The sequence below is a fragment of the Patella vulgata genome, chromosome 8 (genome assembly GCF_932274485.2).
Source record: "Patella vulgata chromosome 8, xgPatVulg1.2, whole genome shotgun sequence".
Classification (NCBI taxonomy): domain Eukaryota; kingdom Metazoa; phylum Mollusca; class Gastropoda; family Patellidae; genus Patella; species Patella vulgata.
Window position 1 is genome coordinate 37,836,962 of NC_065886.2, and position 11,977 is coordinate 37,848,938.

General features: G+C 37.7%; 1 long non-coding RNA gene across 1 annotated transcript; it reads right to left on the reverse strand.

Moving 5' to 3' along the window:
- Positions 1-5,232: 5,232 nt before the first annotated feature.
- On the reverse strand, positions 5,233-10,340 carry LOC126829309 (uncharacterized). Its single transcript, XR_007683350.2, has 4 exons — positions 10,252-10,340; positions 7,653-8,084; positions 6,806-6,940; positions 5,233-5,613 (listed from the first exon to the last, which is right to left on the reverse strand). It is a non-coding gene; the product is annotated as an uncharacterized LOC126829309 (long non-coding RNA).
- Positions 10,341-11,977: the final 1,637 nt, after the last annotated feature.

Sequence of the window (11,977 nt, forward strand, 5' to 3'; positions counted from 1 at the left end):
CCTTTCCTGTCCTTTATATAAAACGGAACAATTAGTATGGTGGGACAATTTGAAATACCGTATGAAACAATTTAGTCTTTTACATGCCCAGAAAAGGAGAAAACAAGAGCAGGACGATTTCTGGCAGATTCAGACTGCGGTAAATTTTCATTATACTAAAGCCAATACAGTTAAAGATTACGACTATACCCAAATTTATAAACTAAAGAATAAACTTGAACAATATGAAAAACAGATATGTGACGGGGCTATACTTAGATCAAAAACCCGTGATGCTCTTGATACAGACAAATGCTCACGTTATTTTCTTAATTTAGAAAAATTTAAACGGGAAAGTAACATTGTTAAGACTTTGAACAGATCTGACGGTTCTATTGTCAATACAACTCCTGAAATACTTGAAGAATGTGTCAAATTTTATACAAAACATATACAAATGAACCAATTAATGAGGTCAATCAAAATAAGTTATTTGATTTAATTACTGATCAGTTAGTTGAAGCTAAATCTAAATATTGTGAGTCTAATATTTCCATTCATGAATTGTACAATTCTTTAAAGGGCACGAAGAAAGGGAAATCTCCGGGTCTGGACGGACTTACTGTCGAATTTTATCTGCATTTTTGGAACATTTTAGGAAAATTTTATTTTGGGACATTTTAGGGAAATATTATTTTCAAGTTATTTCTAATATACAGGAGTTAGGAAAGCTCAGTAATTCCATGAAGAGAGGGACAATTTCGTTATTTTTCAAAAAGCGTGGTAATAAAGCTGAATTACGTAATTGGAGACCCATAAGTCACTTAAATGTTGATTACAAGATCTTCTCCAGGACACCAGCTCTTAGATTAAAAACAGTAGTAGCTGATCTTGTATCGACTGATCAGTCTTGTTGTGTTCCAGGCAGGGATATTGCTACCAATATTCTAATATACGTGACCTTATTTCCTTTGCTGAACTTGAAGATCTTCCTCTCTATCTTTTGAAATTAGATGCCGAGAAAGCATCGGTAAAGGTAAACGTGCATGTCTCTTTATCATTCCCTATCCTTCGCTCTTTTCGCCAAGGATGTGGGATTTCGGCCTTGTTATATGTATTAACCCCAGTTCCATTAAATTCACTAATTAAGTCTAATGAGAATATCAAGGGTTTGGCTGTTCCTGGATGTGATTATAATTCAACTGTGTTTCAACACGTTGATGACACAACTTTATTGGAGTTTATTGTTCGGCTTCGGGAGCCAAAATTAACGCCCAAAAATCTGAGCTCTTATTCGCGGGAGTGCCTCTGTTCCAAATCCGCGGTCGTTTTCACCGGTTATATGTAAACGATCCCGCGAAAACAGCTTTAACTTCAATTTTTTCTTTATTTGCTATTTAAAGTTTTAGAGAAATTTACATGTTAAAAAAAGGACTTACGTTCAATCCAACAGAGCAAGACTTCCAGCAACAAAATTTCCAAAGTTTTCATTTCAATGATGAACCAAGCTTCCCAAGACAAGTTAACGTAAACAATTAGTTTAGTAATAATGATCTGTTGTCTTTCAATAATATGTCTGCATATTATATGACTGTTTTGTGTATATTAGAAACTCGTCTGGGCACTTAAGGGAACATAAAGAAACCAGCAATTAATAGGCTGCAATTAAAATAGTTTGAATATTAAATTTAATGGATGCGTTCATCATGTAGATTAAGTCAAACGAAAGTTTAAACTATAAAAACGAAACCATATAGAATCTATGTTTTAATCAGAATCAGAGAGGTGGTGTTTACCACTCGACACAAACTAGGACATTTCGGGACTAACATATGGTTCAATTTCATACCAAGTATTCGCTTGCGCGTATGGGTCTTATGGGATGGGAGGAATCTGGAGAACCCCGAGAAAACCCACGAGCTTGGACAGTTGACCCTACTCGAAACCACACCACTTAACTCAATGACAGACCTTCTGATCCAACGCGCATCCGTTAACCACTAGGCCACTCAAACCCCCAAAGAAGCTCATAGAAGAGGAAAAAAAGTGGAAAGTTTTGGTGTAATAAATCCAGAATTAGCGAGAAATGGTAGTGGGTGTCGTGTACGAGGAGTGCTATGCTTACCCTTTCTGTGTACTTTAAATCTAGTGTGACGACCGTGAGTGTTTACAATAATATGTATTTTGTTATTGATGCGTTATTTTGTGCTTTTATTATGATTGATATTTTCTTTGTTCTTTTTTTTTTCGTTAACGTTGAAATGATTCTTTATACAAAATTTGTCGCCCGTATCTACTTTGAAAGGCGCTTACATATTATATATTACTTTTGTTGTATTCTATTAGCCGTGGCATTAGATATAATTACCTACTGTTATATATTCTATCAACAGGAGTTATATAAGTAACCGATCAATATCGCATTACTGCCACAAAATTACCTGAAATTTTTCACATAGAAGAAGGGGCGTGGTAACCCACGATTTTGCATGAGGATTAAGATCCCATCCGGGCACCTAATAAACAATATTTATTTGTGAGTGCGGCGGAGGGGTGGGGTGGTAGTCCTTCTAAGTGCCACTGGGTAAAATTGGGCTGTGTGGGACATGCTAGATTCGATCTGTAGCATGTCCGACCTACGGTTATGTTTGATTCTGGTTAAGCATTATGATTATAATTATGATTATGATTATAATGTTGAAAACCGCATTGAAACCGCATGATTTTTGCCATTTTCGAGGGGGCGCAAAAACTCAAAACCATGACGCAAAGCGCGTCAGTGCGCCCCCTCACTTATAATAGGTTAATACATATATAAGGTCTAACATTGATAGTTTTTGAGATATTGACTGGTTTTTTTCTGATTGACCTTTGTCCCCGCCCCAAAATTTTCCCCAAGCGATCATGATATGTCATTTTTTTCTGGAGTAGGCTACCCACGAACCCCACCTTTTATTTGAGACCAAGTTTGCTTTGATGGGACTTTTTATCCGGCAGACTATGAGTAGAAGATACCCGATGTCCCCTTATATATACCTTTTATTTCATAAATCACGCTTTTGTCACCGACAACCTAGAAAACACATACCCAATATTCCCCCTAAAATAAACTTTTTACATGCGCAAATCTACACTAAATAGATTTATATCCAAATATATTCCATTCCAACAACTTTAATTGTTTTAGCATCTAGTTTGAAAAGATATAAAGTTAATTAACACGCCCCGATGTCACCCCTATCCGTGATATTTGATCCCCGAATAGGTCTCGCATAGACTACAGATGAGCTATGGAGCATCACCCACAGGGATACTGTTTGATTCACAAATAAATGCAACGGAATGAAATGGGGTTTAACGTCCAACTGTTCTGCTCGATCCACGAATAAGCCACACATGACTAGAGATGGGCTATGGAGAAACACCCTCAGGAATGCTGTTTATTCCACGAATAAACCGCACGTGAACCTGAGAGCAAAACCTGTTATTAAATAATTATGTTAAATGCACTGTAAACGGAACAGAAATGGAATTAGTCAACCATGAATATTGTATCCATTAACATTAATTGTCTGGTGAATATTAGAATTTCACTTTTAAAGAAAATAATAAAAACTGATGGATTTATTTAAATAATGAATATGTAATGTTGTAAACTACTTTGTTGATAATATAAAACAACAAAATTCTATAATATTATAAAATGGTTTTATTTGAATAATGTATGTATTGTCAACAAGTTTTGTTGATATAATCGATATTGTAAAACAATTTTTTTAAAAGCATGTGGGTTTAGACCATCGCATTTTAATTGTTCATTTGAACTCGATGCGGTACCTCCCGTGTTTAGCCCATTTAGCATTTATTTGGTCGGGAGAAGGATGGGGCGGGGGGGGGGGGTCTTAGTTGGAGGCAACTTTGTCTAGCATTGCCTAGTCTGTACTCTATGAGATGAGCCTGGTCATTTCGATTTGACTTTAAATGGTGCTCCCAATATTTGATCCAACCCTAGGACGCCACACAACAGGATGTACCCGGCAGAGTTCCACATCTGAATATGTTAAGTTACACAATACATGTTACTGTACTCGGATATTGGAACCTTTTCCGAACTGGTAGTTTCTTCACATTCATCATGTGTTGATTTTCACCCAAACATCAACACTGTGTTGATTTTCACCCAATTTTCAACACTTTATTGGGGGGTTTTTTTGGTTTTTTTTTGGTTTTGTAAAGCTTAAAACAAGGTTATGTCTTTTTGACACAAACGTGAAATGAAATGAAATGAAATGGGGTTTTACGCCGTAGTGTTCAGCTTCAACTCGACTTATGAAGACGGGCATACGCCATGCAGTGTGTTATGGATGGGAGAAATTTTGCCCAGACAGCGACGCTGCGGTCTCTCTTATATCGAATTCCAACTGCCAAGGGATCTTTTATGTACACGCCATTGTGTATACGGGACACTGGTTTTTCGCCCCATCCGAACAACTAGACAGCTGTCCTTGTCAGGCCCTCTATCCTACATCACCGACAAAGGGAACACGCCGGAAAACCCCGATGATCTTTCTAAGCCAATGCAGGGATCGAACACCCGACCTCCAGGCTAGCGGGCCAGCGTCTTACCCACTTAGCCACCGTGATCCCCAAAGGAAATTGTGACGACCACATATGGAAAGTGTGACGACCTCATACGTCCCATGTATAAATAATTAGTATGTGGTCTAGAGTGTCGCGCTCCGAGCTCTAGCTGGTCGGTCACCTCTGGCTTACGGTCATTCTTTCGATCGCTGATGTGAGTATTGTAACAGTATACGTGGTGACACAGTACGCCACACTACGAGGTGACATAATAAAGTAATAGTACGTCAGAATCACGATGTGACACAGTATTGTAATAGTTCACCATACATACGAAGTGGCACAGCAATGTAAGAGTGCGCCATAATTACGAAGTGACGCAGTACGTAAGGTGATACAGTAATGTAAATTGCAATAGTACGTCATAATTACTAAGTGACACAGTAATTTAATAGTTCGCCATACTATCGAAATGACTCAGTACTGTAATAGTTCACGTTACATACGAGGTGACACGGTATTATAATTTTAGCCATACTTACGAAGTGACACAGTATTGTAATAGTACGCAACTGTCCACAATTAAGAAGTGACACAATATTGTAATAGTACGCAGATGTCCATAATTACGAAGTGACACAGTATTGTAATAGTACGAGGACTTTGCAAAAGTAACACGTGCCAATTACTTTTATTCATTAAAATCGATTAACTATAAAACGCTATATGCGATATGCCATAATATATATTTACAATCAAGTTACTTTATTTATCTAAAAAAAAGTAAATAAATTAAGTTTAGACCATTGAATGTTTACATTGATTTCGGATTTTATACCGTCACCTATAGTCATTCTGTTATCTTTTTCGTACCTGCAAACCCGTTCATTAATCTGTTGGACAAAGTGGTAACTGCAAAATAGTGCCACCACTGTTAAATATGATAGTAACCATAGCTAGTATCAACATTATGTTCCATTGTCAGATTCCACTGCACAGTACAATCGGAACCGTCACTTGTTTGCGTTATTAATTCACAATTATCAATTGAAGCTAAAAAATATATAAAAATATTCAAAAATTAAAATCCTTAAAATTTTTGCGTTTTTCTTTTGTTCTCTAACAGCAATGCATTAAATATCAATCATGTATATCTCACATTTATATAAACAAAATAAAAAGAAATCGTAAAAAAATCTGGAAAGACAGACACGCGGACAAACAGGCGGACAGGAAGGGATAAGCCTATTGTAGATTTAGGTTTCACCGGTGGGGAGGAGGTGTAGCCATTCCCTTTCTTTGAGCTTATGAAGACGAGCATACGTCATACAGTGTGTTCTGGGGTAAATTTTTCCCAAACATTTTTGCTAAGGCCTACTCTTATATCGAAGCTTCTTTTAAATGCATGCCAATGTGTACCCGGGACCTCGGTCGGAATTACTATACGTCGTTGTCCGTTGTCAGCCCCCCCCCCCCCTCCGTGCTCTACCACTGACAAGGGAAGTCCGCGCCGGAACATTTGGTCGAGACCCCATTAGCGGGGTGGTAAATAGAAATTGTTCATACAAGTTAGACAAACGGATGGATTAAACAGGCGATACGTTTCAAGTCAGTAGCTTGAAGCGTATATATGGTATTAGTGTCAGTGGCCTGTGGCACGAAGTAACAGTATATTGTCGCATACATAATATATTATGTCAACGCTTGGGCGATATAATATATTATGTCAACGCTTGGAACTAGGATGGAGGTGACTAGGCATGAACTTGCAACGATAGATTTAATTGGCGCTTTGATAACCAATGAATGCTTTGGAGACATATTTTGGCGGTATTTTCCATCATGGAATCGGTAAGTTTCGATTGTTTTTTTCTTTTCTGTTTTTTCTCTCTTTTCTGTGTCCTAACCCTAACCCTAACCCTAACCCTAATCCGAAAGAAAAGTGCCCTTTTTTGAAATTCTGACATCACAGGTGCCCTTTTTCTGATAAGGATGCCCTCTTTTATTTACAGGGACACTTTCTATGGCTCTGATGACGCGTACATTCTACTGAGTCTACAGGTCTAATATGCTAACACGCTTGGAGCGTCAACACAATATATTATGTCGCCCAAGCGTTGACATAATATATTATGTATGCGACAATATACTGTTACTTCGTGCCACAAGCCACTGACACTAATACCATATATACGCTTCAAGCTACTGACTTGAAACGTGCAGGGTGCATTAAAAGTCTATTTACCAGTTGGCATGTAGTTGAAACCATAGCAACCATTCTTCTGGTTGCATTCCAGAGAACACTGGCTTTTGGACAAGGCTGTAAGAGTCGTGTTAACAGGTGTAGTCCGGGTATTCTCCATTAAATCAAACCGTGTGGCTAAAATTGAATCAAACATAAGAAAATATTAAATTTAAAGCAACCGGTGCAAAAATAAAACGAAACGACATGAGATTTAATGTCTTACTTTTCTGCACTAACTAAGATAATGATGACGGGCATACGTCGTGCAGGGTGCTATGAGGGCAATTTTGCCGAAAAGTGGCGCTACGGCTTGTTCTAATTCGAATTCCAACCGCCAGGTCATAAGGTCAACCAAAGTCACAGGTTAACCAAGATCAAAAGGTCAACCTATCCCTTACAGATATTGGAGAATCCTAACAATGTAAGAGGTTAGGTATAATAACATTAGGAAATATATCAAATCAATTTGGAGAGAGAGAGAGATGGGGTTTAACGTCCACTCGACACAAACTAAGTCATTCCGGGACTAACATATGGTTTAATTTTATTTCAATAATTCGCTTGCGCGTAGGTGTCTTTATCAGTGGGAGGAAACCGGAGGACCCGGGGAAAACCCACGAGGTTGAGCAGGCGCCCCTACTCCTTGTTGAATACAACTGGGGATTCAAAACCACACTAGTAGACTCAATGACAGGCCTTATGATACAGCACGCACGTGCTTACCATTCGTCCATCCACCCCACCCCCCCCCCCCCCGAAAAAAAAAATCAATTTGGACCATGATATTAATTCCAAATTACCCTTTCTTTTGTGCTCTTGTAAATAGGTTATGGGTCGTTCTACTTACTTTTAATGCGTTCATCAGTCTGATCGAACTTCCAATGCACTACTCCACCGTCCAGATTACCGAATCCAAGATATGAAACTGCAGGAACATAACTTAGAGCTTTTCCAACAACATTTAAACCCACCACTTGACCCGTACCTATAGCAAAGTTATCCGCTTCCCATGATATCCAATGCCATTTAAACTCATCGAAGTCTGTAATGTTTACGTCATTGTAGTCGTAATTGTCATATGTACATCCAATCTCTATCTGTACGAATAATTCTTGCACACCAATTCTAAATGATCCCACATTTGTCATTTCTTTAAACAGCCATATTTGTGGGTTGTATTTGGATTTTACAGCAAATACTACACCAATTTGTCGTCGCACGTCCTTAATGTAACCAACTTTATTATCCCCCGACGTCATAAGTTGGGTATTTTCAGTATCTATAAAGATGAAAAAGAAATGAATGAATTGAAATGGGATTAGCGTCCTTTCTGCTTCGACTAGGCAAATGCAGAGAGGTCATCCGCCATATACAGTGTGCTATTAAGGAAATGTTGTCCGGGCAGCGGTGTTACAGCCTACTCTTATATCGAATTCCAACTGCCAAAGGTTCTTTTCCGTGAACGCCAATGTGTACACGGGACCTCCGTTTTCCGTTCCACCCGAACGACTAAACGCTGTCCCTTGTCAGGCCCTATGTCCTGCACCACTGACAAGGGGCAACCAGGCCGGAAAACCCCGAAGACCTTTATAGGCAAACACCAGGATCGCGCACCGAGTACTTTATGACTATGGAACAACCTGCCTACTAACGTCAAAAACTCGTATAGATTTAAAGATGGGTTCCCAGAAAAGTATTTATCGGGTGGTTATTTCCAATAAAAGTATTGTAATTTTGGTATATATGGAAAGTAGAGATATCCAATCTTACTAGAAAAATACTGGATTCCGCGAAAAACACTCATGGAGCGTATACAGGACAAAAATGTAAGGGTTCCCCTAATCAACAGCTCGACGATTAGGAATTTCTGCACGCTTGATGTCAAAGGTCACACGCGAACATTGAGCGCTTGATGTACAAGTTGATAAACTTTATGAAGAGTTAGATGTACAACACTTTCTGAGATAAAAATGACGGAAAAAGACGCGGGTAGTGGATAATCCGAGAATTTAATTAGGATTCGATATTTGTAATAAATAGTAAGCGATTAAAGACAACATCGTCTTATGTATGCAATGAATTCTCCTCTGACTTCCAAGAGAGGTAAGTCACGTGACGTAAACATGACCTGGTTTGATCGAATTTTTATAGCAGGACATTCCTTCGCAATTACAATGTTTGAGAAGGATTTGAAACAAAGTTATGACAAATTAATTAGTTTGAATATGTTAAATCACCCAGTTTGTACGCGGGAACCTATCTTTTATCAATTTAAAGCTAATATTTCTAAGTTATATCGTTTTAAAAAGATCAAACCCTATCATAACACTGTCAAATAAGAAACAATAGCAGTAACCTAAAAAGCCACCGCACACAACAATTTTTGTCCGATCTGCTGTTTGTTTTAATTGCTCGACTGAAGAAGAAGATTCATTTTACTATTTGTTTTTATCTGTCTATATTATAATCAAATTACACCTCATTTATTCGAAATTATTAGCAAAATTATACATAATCAAAATATTACTGTAGAAGTTATTTTACAGTGAGATGAAAACTTACCTTGGAATCAAATATAGAATTAACTAAAGCTGTTCACCTTTTTACCAAACAAAGTCACATATTTTAATTAACAAATTCAGCGCAAAATACACCTCCACACAACTTCTGTATATTATATGTTTATTAAATCTAATGTTCGTACATTCTTTAAACATACATTATGCAAGAGCTAAATCTGCCTATTGCAGGTCTTTCTTTAGGCCTCAAATGTTATCTAATATTATTAATTAGATATTAATTAACTTATCCAGACCATAACCAACTCTCAATGGCATCGCTAGCCTGCGATGTTTTTTTGATTAGGTTCCGATTTGCTGTTCGATTTCAATTCATAATTTAATCATAAAGTGGATAATCGAGACTATGTTTTTATCGTACCGACTTTAGTAATGATGATCGAGACTAGGCCGAAAATATTCAATCGCTAAAATCTCGGTTCAGCAAATTACCTTTACATTATCTAGTTTTTAACTATTATAGTGAGAACTGTGAGCTCTTTATCTAATCTCCCATAATGTGTACATGTGTGATTCGTGGTGTGGCTGAAAAACATTTAAATATTCATGTGATAAGAGCTAACTCTACCTAGGTAACCAGGATTAGAACTGGCTTATTATCCAAGATGTCCGGTGTTCAATCCCGATACCGGCTAGATGTCCCCGTGTCAGTGGTGCAGGGCGGGGGTCTTGGCAAGGAAAAACGTCTCGTTATTCGGATAGGGTGAAAAACTGAGGTCCCTTGTACACATTTGGCATTTTAAATTCAAAACAAAATATGGCGGAAAAGTTGAGGTCCTTGCAGAATTTCTATGATAGCATCCTGCATGGCATATGCCCCTCATCATTTCATTTCTAGCCATGGCCACCTTAAATCAAAAGACTTACGCTGGATGTGTGTCCACAAAAAGCACATTGCAAGTAAGAAAATACCACCAACTTTCATCTCGAGTTATTCACGTCCGCATCCCTTCTCAATAATTTGTAAAGTGGTGTAAACCCCATGTCCCACTGAATACTCTTATAAACACACTAATGAATTACATAAATTATAGATTAGCCGGTAAGGCTCAATTACCCAGTCTAAACTTAATCCGCGATCATATAGTTTAACGGTGTCTATCATATAGTTTGTGTGATCGAGGCTATCATTTGAAAATATGAAAGGGAAAGTAGCATTATATGATCGTGTTTGTATTGTTATCAGATTTGTTTGATATCATTCACGGTGCAATGAAAATAATACGAGAATAAACGTAAAACATTTAGATTGTTTGAAGTCTGTCATGTGATTAAGTTAATTATGATAATGTACTTGAACAGTTTTAATACAATGAATTTAATCACCAGACGTGCTAATATTATATTGATCCATAGATTAAGGTGATATGGCTAGGTAAAATATTATTCGTACGACTTTAAATGTGGCATTTTACTTCAAACGATTAAATGAAAGAGATACAGAACATTATTTAACTTAATAATGAGAGTTTTGACTTTCATAGTGAACGCGTGCCTCCATAGCGAACTGGTGCCACCGTACTAGTGTCCCCATAGTGAAATGGTGCATCCATACACTGTTAAAAATTGGTGTAATTAAAAACTAAAAACAGTGTTAAATTAATCGCCAGGTAAAATATAATTCGTACGACTTTAATCGCCACGGTCATAACACAAGTGCTCAACTCATTTTGGAGGGTTTTGAGATAACCGAAAAAAAAACTTTCCTATAGAATAAAACTAGTGATTGTATCCCATAAAAACTGTGTTCTGTTAAAGTGTTTCCAATCGCTAAATGCCACTTAAAGCTTATTTCCTATATGTGCTGGATGACACCAGGGATATAGTTTTTGTGCTCAAAGCATCCAGGATATAAGTCTTATTTATCTCAACAGAGGCGGTTTACTGCCGAAGTAGCAAAGGCAGATAACAATTACTTAAGCGATTGTTATCTAAATAGTTTTGAGTTAAGCACTGACTTGAGCAAGTAAATTTAGTCATTTCTGACTTGAGCAACAGATTAATTAACCGTTTACTTCCGAAGAACCTTGTCAGTGGTGCAGAACAGAGGGCCTGACAAGGACAGCTGTCTAGTCTTTCGGGTGAGAGGAAAAATGCACGTAAAAGATCCCTCCCTTGGCAGTTGGAATTCGATATAAGAGTAGGCTATAGTGCTGCTGCCCGGGCGTATGTCCGTCTTCATTAGCCCAGTACAGGAGCAGAACAGTAGGACGTTAAACCCCATTTCATTTCATTTCATTTACTTCCGAAGAATCTCTAATCGCCTATGAAATATGGGAAGTAGTTTGCTTGTTTTTGGGAATAGTCATTCGTAGACAAGACAGTGGTATTGATAACGGTATCAGACGTGGATGGGGGTTGATAGGTGCCCCCCCCCCCTTTCTATTGGTTTTTTTTTATTGAATATTCCTTTACTAAAGCAGAGACGTCTCGTAATTAACACTGCCGTCTAGATATTTTTTCGATTTGTTCAAAATCTGTGTTTTGGGTCAATCTCACACTGATCAGCAGTGAATTTTCGCTAGGACGCTACAATCACTGATAAGGATGACATCGATGTTACTTAATGAGTCCCAAATATTAAATTTTAAAA